Genomic DNA, 14,180 nt, shown 5'->3' with positions numbered 1-14,180 from the left:
GGCTATAAGTTTCTGCAGCAACAATACACGGCTAGTGAAGCTGGATCCTCGGATGGTACCAAACTACAATCCCTGTGGAAGAAGATTTGGGGGTTAAAAGTTCCTGGGAAGGTTAAACACTTAGTATGGCGTGCGTGCAAGAATGCGCTGCCCACCAAGACGAATTTGCTTAAACGCCAAGTGGTTACTAGCGCTGTATGTGAGCTGTGTAACCTGCACACTGAAGACTCAGCCCATGCCTTATATCGCTGCCCAAAACTGGAGAATCTTTGGCAGAGTACCTCCTTATGGTGTCATAGCACCATCAAGCAATGCAGCAATTTTTTAGATATAATGTTTGTTGTTTGTGCAGATGGCAGGGACCTGGAGCTGTTCTCATTAGTGGCTTGGACTTTGTGGAATAGAAGGAACAATATCAGGCTTGGGAGACCCTCTGTCCCGCTGGAGCAAGTGCTGAACAAAGCTTGTGATCTCAAGTTTGGATGCTTACCCGATCCTACAACGGTAACAGCAACGCCGAAACAGCCAATGACAGCGTGGACACCTCCAACTTTCCACGCCTACAAGGCTAACTTCGACGGCGCACTTTTTGAACGTGAAAACAGAGCTGGTCTAGGAGTAGTCATACGGAACCATGATGGCTTAGTGATGGCCTCGTTGTCTGAAGTTGTTCCGCTGCCGGCCACAGTCATTGAAGTGGAAACTTTGGCAGCACGCAGAGCTGTGGAGTTTGCACTGGAACTGGGATTTGAAAACATCGTCCTTGAAGGAGACTCCGACGTCTTGATCTAGCTCTTGAACAGTTGCAGCAGGTCTTTGGCGCCCTTTGGTCATATTATCAATGATATTATGTTTCTTGCTTCGCGCTTCACTAGCTTTAGAGCTACACACGTCCGAAGACATTGTAATAAGGTTGCTCATTTACTAGCTAGAAAAGCAATCTCATTCTCCCCTTTGTCTGTCTGGATGGAAGATGTTCCACCAGACTTTTTATCTGTCATCCAGGCTGATTTGAATAGCCGTCCTTAATAATATATTGTTGATTGTTTTCTCAAAAAAAAAAAAAAAAAAAAAAAATAGATTGACAATTTTGACTGTAACTCAGTGGAAGCAAAAAGTAATGGCTTTTAGAATAGTCATTCATGGTTTTCTACCTTTTCAAAACATATCCAAACAATATTTTGCACACACAATTAAGGTTCCATCTTTTTTTTTTTTGGGGGGGTAAAATTAAGGTTCCATCTAAAGATCTCTCAACATATTCATTTTCATCCAAACAATTTGAAAAGTCAAAATATAGAAACTGAAGTGTTGTGGGATCATTTTGTGATAGGAGTATAGGACCAAATCAAAAAGAGGTCATAAGTTGTGATTGAAGTTTGCCTACTAATTAAAACAAGATACAAAATCTATTAATTTCAATAGAATCATAATGATTTTATTTTATTCCAAACTTTAATTGCACTATAGGCAAGTGGGAAGTGATGAACAATATTGTGATTTGTAGCCTCCTACTAAAATCTATGGTACATGCCCTGTGGGAGTGTACCTGCTACCAGAGCTTTTAGGATGGAGGGAAGTGCTGTCATACAAAAGTGGAGGAATAAGCAAGGTAGCGATCCAACCCTAGTTTAAGCAATGTGCGATAAAGTACCTTGTGAGAAGTTTGAACTACTCTTCCTGACAATGGCAAAGGAGATATCTTGTTAATACGTAATGCTCCATTTGCTTTGATACAAAACTTTTTGTGAAAATAGCTTTTTTTTTTTTGGTATTTAGTAGCATCAGAAAAAATATATCAAAGGAAAACATCTTTGGTTAATGGAAAATTCTATTAACAATATAACTTATTTTTTTTTTCCCTAAAATTTCCCCCAAAAAAAAAAAACTCTATTTCATACCATGCTAAATAAAAAAAAGTTAAGAGGTAATATGGAAACTATTGAAAACAACTCTATTTCATTTTTTTACTTTCTCAAAAAAAAAACTCTATTTCATTTTTTCTTTCAAAAAAAAAAAAAAAAAGACTCTATTTCATTTTTAAGGACACTACCAAATATAGGAAAATGAGATAGTTTTTCTAAGAATACTACCAATTATAGGAAAATTAATGAGATAGTTTTCCAAAAAATTCATCTTGAAAAATGACTCATTTTTTAGAAAATAATAATGTCTAAACAAATGGAGCGTTAACAAGAGGCAAGCCAACCCATTTTTATTTTATTTATGTTCTTTTCATTTTTTTTTTTTAAAGTAAACAAAATTTTCAACTTTTATTTTTATCTTTTTTTTAAAAAAATTTAAAAATTTGAACATGTCAAAAAGATGTTGTTTTGGGACACTAAATGGAAATTGCTCTATTGGATGCGGATGAAATGATTGAATTGAATAAAATTAAAAGTTAAAGGATTGAATTGATGAACAAAATTAAAATTATATGATTAAGTTGAATTTTAGGCTCAATTATATGGTATAATTTGTAATTTAACTTTTTTTCTTTCTTAAAAAAAAAAAAAAAAAAAAAAAAAATCTTTCGGCCCTATATTATAACCTAACCTCATGAGTCATTACTCAAACTTCATCTTAGAACTTAGATACTTATGATACATAATAAGGGCTTATTACAGCTAGTGATCATGCATCTGTTATTTTCAAACGAATCCACTCCACGGACCCCAAGTTCACGCAACACTCTTTTGTGACCTAGCCTTTTAGATAATAATAATCGTAGGGATACAATATTTTACATTTTTTTTTTCATAATTGTTAAGATGGAATATTTAGATTAGTGTTAATAAAAGTGAAATTAGTGGTACAGTTTTTGGTCCTTTGTTATTATTGTTTTTTAATGCGTAAAATAACATTTTAATCCTATAATGTCCGTTCTATGATAATTTCTCTTTATCATTTGGTTAAGACACCAATTAAATTTTGGTGTAACTAGGTAGAGATCAAATCCTAAATTTTTTATTCGACGATAAGAAACTTTACTAGTTCAACTAACTGAAACCGTCCCTTATATTATTAGATAATTCTTTTTCTTAATGATAGTTTTAAATAATTAAAAAAAAAAAAGACTTGAGCAGCTGCTGACTGCTGTCAAGTGTCAACCCTAACCCAAGCATGCTTATTTATTTATTTATTTTTTATAACAACTAACCCGTGCATGATTTACGTTACACTATAAATGGCAAATCATTTTTGACTTTTCAAAAACATATGATTCATCAAGAAAACTTTTATTTGGTAGGTGTGCTATATTTACTTAAATGCATTTCAAATATAATTTTAGCTGTCTCTATTGAATCACATCCCAATGTCCATAGACAGTTTTCATTCAAGAAATAAGAGCAACTGAGCCAAAGATCTGACAACTGCTGTAGTTATTCTTTGCTCTTCACATTCCTGAAATTTTTAATCAGGTACAGATTTTTCTCTCAGTTCTATTGCGTATGACTCCAATCTATATATTGTCTCATGTCTCTAATTATTTCATAGGTAATTTTGTTTATAGATATGATAGAATTGAAATCTATAATGTTTGCTCTATTTTGTTGTGTCAGTGAGATGCGATTATAAATCTTATTTTTGATAATAAGAAAGTTTAATTATTGATTGAGTTAATTGGAACACATTTAATATACACATACTCTATTTTTTATGTATTCTCCATTTGTCACTTGAGTTAAGTGGAATCCACTATATAAATATAGAAGATCATCAACTATCAATGATAGGTGGGGTATGCTCATTCTTGATAGCCGGAAAAATATGAATAAACAGAAAACCTTGAATATTAGAGTCTGACTCGTTTTTTGGTATATATGAAGGTTCAAATCACATACCATTACCAATAAGGCTTCGAATAGAGATATGAAGAATAGAGATTCAACATGCCTCTCAATGTTTTACTGATATTCTTGGTGTTTCAGTTTTATTTATGGCCCATGTTGAGAATGAACATTTCTCATTCAACCAAGATTAGTCAAGGTATGCGTTACAAAATCCTTCTTTTTTCTCTTCGTTTTTTAAAGAATGATTTTGTTTTTCCTTTTATAGATAGGATAGGATTGAAATTTATAAACTTTGATACATTGACCTAATTTACTTATGACTGTGGGTTCCAGTTAGTTTAACCGGTAAAGTCTCTGATGATTATATAAAAGATTTAGGATTAAATTTCTGTCTACACTAAAAACTGATTGGTGTCTTGATTTGATAATAAAGAGTGGATGCCATAGGTTGAAACTCTCTCAAAAATTTGCTTATGACTAAAACTATTGTTGGTCTACATGAGCAATAGCTAAACAATTTGATAGACAATAAATTTATAAGAATTTCCTTTCTGGAGGGACCTCACTGCGATTTACTCTTCTAAGTTCTAAAACTTTTTTTTTCCCTTCTAACAGTTTCTTATTCTTTTGTATATTATGAGAAATTATTCTATAGATGCACAATATGTTCAGATTTCCCTCTTACATAAGGGTGTGTCTTATCAATAAGTTCCACTTTCTTAGCTATGGCATGAGCATTAGTAATTGCCTGTGTGTTTTACATGATTAAAACAAGTCCACGAAAAAACCCTTAAGTGAAAGTAAACCCTTAAATTAGGTACTTTGAATAATTTGACATACATTATTAAGTTAAGACACTAATAAATTTTTGGTGCCCAAATCTCTTGTTATTATTTGAAGAACCTTAATTACTAATTCTCAAAGTAATGATTTATTTATAGAATCTATAATGTCCGCTCTTGATGATAAATGATAGCTTTTTATTATCAGATTAAGATATCAATCGGTTTTTAGTATAGGTGGAAATTGAACTCCAAATTTCATATTCAATTATTAGAGATTTTATCAATTGATTTATTAACGGTGATAGTTGTCACTATTCTGCCAATGCCCTTGCTACATTCAGTTCTCATATAAAGAATATTGTCATTAAATACTTATTCGCAAAAACCCAAATAAAAAAAGAGAAAGCATTTTGGATTTATCTATTGAACCATTAATTCTTAAACTTTATATTGTTAGGAAGTAAATTAACCGTGTATATTAAGCATAGGGCATATTACTGACAAACTTAATTGTTAAAGCTTGATTCCACAGTCAGAAGGAACAAACTGTTTATGAAACCATAGCTGCCTTTATAGTACTAAATAACATTTTTTATTTTTCTTTTAGCAAAAAATCCAACAAACTAATTTTTATTAGTGTAGAAATAATTTATATAAAGCAAACAATCATCAATATTACTCTTATTTTTTTCTATGTAATTAATTTTGTTAAAATATCCAATACCCAAAAAAAAAAAAGTTTCAATTTGGAATAATCTTGAAGCTTCAAGCTTATTGGTGGGGCTAAATTTCTTTCAAATTCTTATGGTTGCAGATATGAAAAGTTTAGAATCCAAATCAATTAGCAAGCCAGAAGCAAAAGATATCAGCTGTGATCGTTCTCACAAAAACTATGACTTCTGTACAATCAGTGGCCCAACAGTACTGGACCCCACTAGCTCAACATTCTTTGTAATGGACCCCAAAACCTTGACCCCACAAAAGCCCACGGTAGAAAAAGTCAGGCCCTATCCACGAAAATGGGAAACTCACACAATGTCCAGAATCAAAGAGGTCACCCTCATTTCGAGCCCAATAATCCCAAACAGTGAAATCCAACACAAGGCCCCAGCCATATTACTCAGTGCTGGTGGACTCACTGAAAACATCTTCCATGACTTCAATGATGGCTTCATCCCCCTCTTCATCACCGCCAATTCAATCTTCCCTGATCAAGATGTTGTACTTGTGATATCAAAGGCTCGTGATTGGTGGGTTAGTAAGTACACTGAAATATTACGTACATTCACTAAATACTCTATTTATTCCTTGATAATGATACTATTACCCATTGTTTTCCTTCTGTCAATGTGAGTATTATATCATATGATTTGGTTACTATAAACCCAAAATTAATACCAAACTCAAAAACTTTCACCTATTTCCATGCCTTAATTGACAAAGCCTATGGCCAAAATCAAAACCAAAACCATCCCTTTAAATTTAATCCTTCTAAATCTAGGCCAATTCTTGTGTTGATTAGTCGTAATGGTGGTGTTGGTCGTGTACTCTTGAACCAAAATGAAGTAAAGTTTGAAGCCGAGAAGATTGGTTTTAATGTGATTATTTTTGAGCCAACACCTATGACCCCTATGCACAAAGCTTATGAATTGATACATTCTGGTCATGCAATGATTGGTATAGATGGTGCAGCCCTTACACATACAATTTTTCTCCGGCCCAGCTCGGTGTTCATGCAAGTGGTGCCGCTTGGGACTGAATGGGCGGCGGAGGTTTGCTATGTGAGATTGGCTAGGAATGTGGGGTCAGAGTACATGGAGTATAGGATCGAAGCTTTTTTTTTTTTTTTTTTTTTTTTTTTTGAGAAACAGTATAGGATCGAAGCTGAGGAGAGTAGCTTGCTAGAGAAGTATAGCAAGGATGACGTGGTAATAAGAGACCCAGTTGCTTTTAGAGGAACAGATTGGTCTCTTATGAATGTATATTTGAAGGAACAAAATGTTACATTGGATTTGGTTAGGTTCAGGGAGTACTTGAAAGAAATGTACAAGAAGGCCAAGAAATTCATGAACAAGGAGGGATAGTGATGATAGTCATAAATATTGAAAGAACATTAGATGATTCAGTACCTATTTTATTTTGTTAATTATTATTAATTTGTGGAATTCATGGAAAAAAAAAAAAAAACAAAAACCCTTTCAGTGAAGTATAACGCAAAAAATAACATTCAGGGCTGGCTAAAATATATTTTGCCAAGCCAAAATCACTTATTGACATGTTATGTTGTTTTATAGGAGTAGCATATTACTCGGCTTAGTAGGTTCTGTAGCAGTAACAAAATTAAGTTTGATCAGAGAGTATCAAATCTTAGAATTTACTATATTAAAATATGTGTGAGCACTTCTTGAATTTACTGGATATTCAGATGGTGTTAGCTCTAATGCTCTAGTGAACATTTAATTAGTTGAAGAACGACAGCCACCAAATGGATGTCTCCATGAAGATAAAAAATTTCAGCTTGATCCCATTTTCATTTTAAAATAGGGTCTTTTTAAAGAGTGCTAAAGTTATTTGTCAAAAATGTTATGGACAAAATCTAACTACAAAATCAATTGTAGTATAAGGTTACAACGTTATTCAATATCTTTTTATTGGAGGTGAATTTTAACAAATTTACCATTGGATTACATCTTTTTATAATCTCTATGCTTGCAAATTTTCTAGAAAATTAAAGATTAATAGTTATGTCATCAACAAATTGTTTAAATTGCAAGTTTTTATAATTTAAAATTATGCATAAAATATAAGCTTATAGATCATATAGTAAATAATATACGATTGACACAAAATTTGACATGTGTATTAACAGAGTAAAGAACGTGCAATTCAATGGTTAGATTTTCAAACTATGTAGCAATTTTTATTTTATTGGGTAAGGTTGTAGCCTAAGGATACAATCAATTTTATAACTAAATTTTGTCCAAAGGTTATTGATTTATAGGTACCAATTTAGTGTGATTGTGTGATAATTTGTACATGATTTGACTTTATTTGAAAAGAGTATAAAAATATTATTTAATAATTGTTAAGGAAAACCATAAATTATTAAAAATATGCTCATCCAAACACACATAACATGTGTGATTTGCTAATTTAATATGAGGGAAGCTCATGAATATGTTGCAGGGAATGGCTTATTAAACAAAAATAAATAAATAAATTTCGAGCCCGCTATCAATATGATGGATGCTGGGATAGTCTTAACCAAGGAAGTAAATATTGTGCATGTTTAGCCGTACTGGCGGTATATACCATACACAACATTTATCGATACTCCTCTAAAATGTACAAGAAAAAATATTGGGCTATACTAGATTGTAGCAACTATCCTGGGGATGTTTTGGGTTTTTCAGTTGGTATTAATGCTTTGGCTAATATTATAAAAAAAATAAAAAATAAAATGTCTAAATTTAATTGAAAAAAGAATTAAAAAAAAATTATTTAAGCTAATATATTGGTTTAATGTACTTAGGCTAATATTTAAGCTTATAAGATATATAGATTATAAATTATATTTTGATAAATATAAGAATAAATAAATACATACATACATAAGTAAAAGTGCGCGCACACACACACAAGTATATATAGAAAAAAAAAAAAAAATAGAAGCCATAAAAGAAATATATATATATATATATATATATTTATATATATTGAAGGGGGTAGAGTTTTGGTGGGACAGTTAACCCCCCCCCCCCCCCCCCCCCCCCCCACAACACCCTAGCACCACCCTTGATGAAGGAAGGGGAGGTCGGATCCAAATCACAAACATAAGACGACTTAAAAGATGTCATTGTTCAATTTAGAGCTTCAAAAACTGGGTGATTTGGATTTTATCCCTTAGAGTTTCAAAATTTGTCCGTACCCTTAATATTACATATTATTTGGATTTAATTCCTACTGTTTATGCACCATGACGAAGTGTTAATTAAGTGTCACCTCAATTCAAAAAGATGTAATTTTATTGATCCACAATTTGAAACTTAAGAGGAAAAATCAAATGAACAAAGTTTGACTACAAACTTGTTTGTAGTTATAATTAATAATAGAATGATAACATGTGTCACTATCATATGCAATGCAAATGACTCACTAAACCACACTCAAGTTTGTTTATTTTTTTTGTTTTTTTTTTTTTTTTTAGAAACACTAAACCACATTTAAGTGATTGTATACAATCATTTTAAGTGAGCATCTTCCTATTGTTGGTTTAGCCAAAGTTTGTCAAATCAAAATTATGCCCAACTTTTGAAGGATGTAAATTGCAAATGTAGTCAAAATAATACCTTACATGACCTAATGGACACCTCACAACGATGTATTATCAAAATGACTTAAATCCAAAAACAATAATTACATATCCAAAATTTGAAACTTAAGGGGTAAAATCAAAATCAACCCAAACATTAATTGTGCAAATTGCAATTTAATCTTCAACGTATTATTTATAAAAATATATTAACTTATTATTTATAAAAATATATTAATTTTATATGTATATAAGTGGAAATATGCTTGTACCAACTTATTAATAATGGAGATATGGTGGTACCAACTCATTATTCATAAAATGTGTTGATATGGTTTTCTTCTCCCACTAATGATAGTTGTGTTTCCATGACAGATGGTTTTGTGGGTCAATTAATTCATGGTATATATAAATAATTAAATTACAAACAATTGCCTTCGCAAACTCTACACCATTGATTTATTTATTCATATTGTCCTATGTGGGGTTCATACACTGCTTGAAATTTTCAATAACGAAGTTGAAAGTGGATTCTTTCTCAAAAAAAAAGTTGAAAGTGGATTGGCCAACGAGAAAAACTGAAAAGGTTTTTTTTGCCATTGATTAATGGGACTTGTTTTTCTTGATAATCAGGTTATTGGGAGTTGATTTGGACGGACTTAACACTAAAATGTCATCATTATCGCATTATCACTGTACACACTAGTTTTATTTAAGTAGATTATTTTAATTCAGAGCAATAATGGGATATACTATATATAAGGGGTTTTACTAACTTACGCAATTAGGGCATACATTAATAAACAATTTAGAAAACTTTGTTGTGGAAAAATAAAAAAAGTGACTAACTTTTTTTTACAACTTTTTCAAATTTTCAAAATTTTTTTTTTTCTAAAATAGGTGATTATTGTATGCCCTAATTAGACCCATAAATATTATATCCTTTGAAACCTTTGTTTACCAAACTTTCTAGAAAAGTAAATAACAGAGTATTAGTATCTATAATTGTAAGTTGTGATTTACAACTATGTTTTATGTTGGCTTTATTTCATGACAAAAAGTGTTGTAATTGCTGTAGTATCTGTAATTGTAAAGTTGTGATTTACAACTATGCTTTATGTTGGCTTTATTCCATGAAAAAAAGTGTTGTAATTGCTGTAATTTTGTAATTTACAAAAAGTGTTGTAATTTACAACTATGTTTTGCGAAACTCTCTGTCTGGAGGGTTTTTAAGTGTGACTTTTTTTACCTTTCACCCATACTATATATACCCTCATTACCTACAAAAGTATGAGAGACCATTCAGAGAGAAAAACCCTAAATAGGTTTTCTACAACACACACATCAATCTTTAAGAGAGAGAGAGCTACTCATCCTTAGTAAGAAATCATTGTAGTTTCTTCTCCTTCCCTCTCCCATTGTCATACCTTGAGAGGAGATTTGTACCCAAACACAATCCACACATTTTCAGAGTGTAGAGAGTGTTTTGGAGCTTGGGAAGCTTTGAGGATTTGCCAAAAGAAGCCGATGAGGCTTGGTGGATGCAATCGAGCGTATTGTGGGATCCGAAAAGCTAGAGAAGACATGACTCCGAGAAGTCCATTGGTAGCAGGAACTTGGAGGGCTCAAGTACATTGGGTAGACTAGGCTTGGAGGGTTTTTTGTTATTCGTGTACTCCAACTTTATTCTCTAGTGGATCGATTTCAACTTGAAGGTTTGTGGAAAGGTTTTTCGTCGAGTTCTTCGGTTTCCTCTTTGATAACACGTCTTTGTGTTATCTTGTGTTTGCATCTCTCTTCCCTTACTCTTGTACTTTACTTTTATTGTTTGTTGTTCATGTTTATGCACTAGAGTTATCGGTTTATTGCGCTTCATTTACTCTTGTTTTGCACTTAGATAAGTTAGAGTAAAAGCAATCTAGCCTTAATTTTTATTTTGGGGTCTAAACAAGCTCTTTTGTATTCACACAAATCCAAGCTTTCAAATGGTATCAGAGCCAAGGTCAAGGGTTCGAGTCATGGGAGTGTCATTGTGAGGGAAGGATTGTTGGGGGGACCACAATTTGACTCCCTACAACCACTCTAAAAATAGGCCCGCGTGGTTTGATGTCGAATGTTATAAAAGATTTGAATGTGTCTTCCTCATCTCTAACTGGTTTTGAGGTGGAATGGCACAGCTCACGATCCGACAGTAATCATTTGATTTAGATGGACTTAACACTAAAATGTCATCATGATCTCCGTATTCATTGGTTTTGATTTAAGTAGGCTATTATAATTCAGAGCAAAACCTTTGGTTTACCAGAATTTCTAGAAAAGTACGTCAATGGTAGAGTGTTAACATCCTTATTAATCACTTAAAATTCTAAAAGAAGAGTTGGATTCCAATTAATTTAATTGGTAAACTCTTTCGTGATTGTCATTAAATAAGATATCACTAAAAAAAAAAAAAAACTCAAAGAAGAGTTTTATTTATCGATTTAAAAATAAATAAATTACAAATATAAATAAGTATTTAACTATTATCATTTTGATTTATATTTAAATTATAATACAATTACAACAACAACAAAGATTTAGTCCCAAAATTTTGGTCGGTTATAAATTTTCAACAGATTTGTTAAGATTAGCTACATGTATTATTTTCTTCCATTTTATTTAAATTTTAATGATTTGGAAAAGTTTATTTCACTTGCTTAACTAAATCTAGTGAGATCTACACCAGATTTGATGAAATCTCAACCAAATTCAGTGAGAATCATCAAATCTCCATCGGAAGTAATAGCTCCACCATGATCGACAATATCTTGACCATATCTGGTGAATTTGACCAATCCAACCATTGGACTAGTGAAACCGTCGAAGTCAAAGATATATATACCCATTCTCAGTGGCAGGTGGTGCAATTCCAGACAAAAATTGATAGGATCGAGTGGCGGTTTGACCTTAAACCCAACCCCAACCAACCCATGGACACACCCCTACTTATTTTATAATGTATAAATAAAATTTTGAAAATTATATTTGAAATCACTTTAAAAACTCTAAAGAATCTTAATCCAACTACTAAAAGCGTGTTACATTTGATAAGTGTTATTCACGTGGCAATTTTGCTTTAGATATTGCTATTGGAATCAGCTATTCTCTTTTGCATCTTTGGTGGGGTAAGAATTTTTATGACTTACTTTAAACACTTAGAATTGATGGTAGAATGTGTTGATAGACATGCATAGTCTATGCTTTCTTTGAAACTCACTCTAAACGTCGCAGATTGGACTAATCAGTAATTAGCACTAACAGATCATATAATCATCCCAAAATCCTATTAGATAATTTTTCAAGAATGTTCTGTCTTGCAGACAAATGGCAACAAAAAATAAAAATAAAGAAAGAAAGAAACTTGTATGTATATTCTTTTCAGATCCATTTTCCTGTAATTGTGTCCACTCACTATATATATATATATATATATATATATATATATATATATATAAAATAATTGGAGTTGAGGAGGCTCATGCTATATATAGCATGAGCCTCCTCAAATCAAATCAACCTGTACTCATCTTCACACTCAATTCGAAGCAACCTCTTTCTTCCATCAACCTTAAGGGCAAGGTGGAGTTGAACATTTTATTTGAGCTTAAAGAGCTTCGCATTCTTGATCTTTCAGGTAACAAAGTATGGGTTTCAATATCAAATATCAATTCAACCCTCCCCAAATTTTCATTTTTGTGGTTGTCTTCTTGCAATTTGCTTGAATTTCCTGATTTTCTAAAATACCAAAATGAGACATTGAGACGCCTAAATCTTTCTTTTAACATTTTAAGCAAATTTGAGCAACCACCAATAGTTCTTCCATGGAAAAATATGAACCTTTTAGACTTAAGTTCCAAGATGTTGCAAGAGTCATTTCCAATTCCCCCATTGTCTACAGTTTATTTTTTGGCCTCAAAAAATAAATTGACTAGAAGTATTACTCCAATGATTTGTAAGGTGAATTCTCTGAAAATTCTTGATGTGTCAAATAACCAACTGATTGGTCAGATTCCACAATGTTTGCTTAACCCAAGCAATTCTCTTGTAGTATTGGCTATGAGAAATAACCACTTTCAAGGAAACTAGCCTGAAACATTCATAAATGGATGTAGTTTGAGGACATTGGACTTAAACCACAACCAAATGTAGGGGAAGATTCCACGATCATTAGTCAAATGTAGAATGCTAGAAGTTCTAAATCTTGGAAATAACAAATTGAATGATACATTCCCTTTTTGGTTGAAGTCTTTACCAGAGTTACAAATTCGTGTCTTGCGAGCAAATGGATTCCATGGAATATGGGATCCTCATATAAATTTTGGCTTATCCAAACTGCATGTCATTGACCTCTCTCACAACAATTTCACTAACAAGTTACCATTGGAGTACTTTCGAAATTGGAGTGCAATCTCAAGTGTCACTGGCAATGACAAATCACAACCAAGATACATAGGAGACGCCTCCATTTATTATAAAGATTCAATGACTATAGTGAATAAGGGAGTTGAATTGAAATTGGTAAAAATCTTGACCATCTATACAATTATTGATCTCTTGAACAATAGGTTTTATGAAGAAATTCCAGACAGTGTGGGGAACTTCAAGGCATTAATTGTACTCAATTTATCAAGCAATTACTTTATGAGCCATATCCCATCATCGTTGGGACACCTAATTAATGTGCATTGATAATAGCTTAATTTTGGATATTTATATCATTATTAGAAAACATTATCATACTTATTTTGAGTTAATTCATGCATTTTATATTTGATTTTGGAATAATGCTCAATAATCAATTTTGTGCTTAATTGAATTTTATTGTGTGAATTTGTCTTTTGTAGGAAAATGGAATTAAATAAGTTGATTTGTGCAAAGAAGAAAGCTAGTGGACTTTACTTTACAAGAACCATGATGAAGTTAAATAAGGCCAACCCAATTAAATTTAAGTCCAATTGGAGCAAGTAATCAAATGAAATTTGCACTGAATCCAAGTCTAATTCGGATTAGGACTCCAGACTGCGCATCGTTTAGTATTTTTGACATAACTTTTGACTCAGATGTCCAATCGTGATGATTCAAGTTGGGCTGGAAAGTTAACTTAAAGGGCTACAATTTTTTGGTTTAATAAAAGTCTGAATTCTAAAGTTAAATGGGCCAAAACCGTTGGTTAATTGAAGCCTAAAAATCTGAGATTTTCTCCAAATGGAAATTCAATTAATAAGAGGATTCCTTGACCTATTTAAAGGC

At 32.1% G+C, this 14,180-nt stretch overlaps 1 pseudogene; it reads left to right on the top strand.

Moving 5' to 3' along the window:
* The first annotated feature begins 5,383 nt into the window (after nucleotides 1–5,383).
* LOC115981383 lies at nucleotides 5,384–6,663 on the top strand (annotated as a pseudogene).
* The last annotated feature ends 7,517 nt before the right edge of the window (nucleotides 6,664–14,180 follow it).

This window comes from Quercus lobata, chromosome 3 (assembly GCF_001633185.2).
Source record: "Quercus lobata isolate SW786 chromosome 3, ValleyOak3.0 Primary Assembly, whole genome shotgun sequence".
NCBI lineage: Eukaryota > Viridiplantae > Streptophyta > Magnoliopsida > Fagales > Fagaceae > Quercus > Quercus lobata.
The sequence above is the reverse complement of the archived record's forward strand: the minus strand, read 5'-3'. Positions and strand labels throughout refer to the sequence as shown.